At 67.4% G+C, this 648-nt stretch overlaps 1 protein-coding gene across 1 annotated transcript in view; it reads left to right on the top strand.

Annotated features, from left to right (window-relative positions):
• Positions 1-607: 607 nt before the first annotated feature.
• LOC121275063 (protein FAM131B-like) overlaps positions 608-648 on the top strand; it is a gene marked incomplete at its 3' end in the record, with an annotated part of 120,937 nt that continues 120,896 nt past the window's right edge. Inside the window, exon 1 of the mRNA XM_041182457.1 lies at positions 608-648. This exon is cut by the window's right edge and continues 46 nt beyond it.

Here is a 648-nt window from a genome sequence, read left to right as displayed (position 1 = left end):
GGGTGGCGTTGGGGATGGGTTGGGGGTTGGGGGATGGGGATGGGGGTTGGGGATGGGTTGGGGTTTGGCTGTGGGTGGGGGTGGGGGTTGGGTGGGGGTTGGGGGTTGGGGATGGGGGTGGCGTTGGGGATGGGGTGGGGGATGGGGGTGGGGATTGGGGATGGGGTTGGGGGTTGGGGATGGGGGTGGCGTTGGGGATGGGTTGGGGGTTGGGGGATGGGGGTTGGGGGTTGGGGATGGGTGTTGGGGTTGGGGATGGGGGTGGCGTTGGGGATGGGTTGGGGGTTGGGGGATGGGGATGGGGGTTGGGGATGGGTTGGGGTTTGGCTGTGGGTGGGGGTGGGGGTTGGGTGGGGGTTGGGGGTTGGGGATGGGGGTGGCGTTGGGGATGGGGTGGGGGATGGGGGTGGGGATTGGGGATGGGGTTGGGGGTTGGGGGTTGGGGATGGGTTGGGGTTTGGCTGTGGGTGGGGGTGGGGGTGGGGGTTGGGTGGGGGTTGGGGGGTGGGGAATGGCTTGAGTAGGGGGTGGGGGAGGGGAGGGCTCTCCGGGAGGCGCTAACCCTCTTTGCTGATTGGTTGAAGCTGCGGAGACCATTCCCATAGACTGGAAAGACCCCAAGGAAGCGGAGAATGTGAATCTGGACAG

The sequence above is a fragment of the Carcharodon carcharias genome (genome assembly GCF_017639515.1).
Source record: "Carcharodon carcharias isolate sCarCar2 chromosome 40 unlocalized genomic scaffold, sCarCar2.pri SUPER_40_unloc_9, whole genome shotgun sequence".
NCBI lineage: Eukaryota > Metazoa > Chordata > Chondrichthyes > Lamniformes > Lamnidae > Carcharodon > Carcharodon carcharias.
Note: the sequence above shows the minus strand (reverse complement) of the source record. Positions and strands in the feature narration are given on the sequence as shown.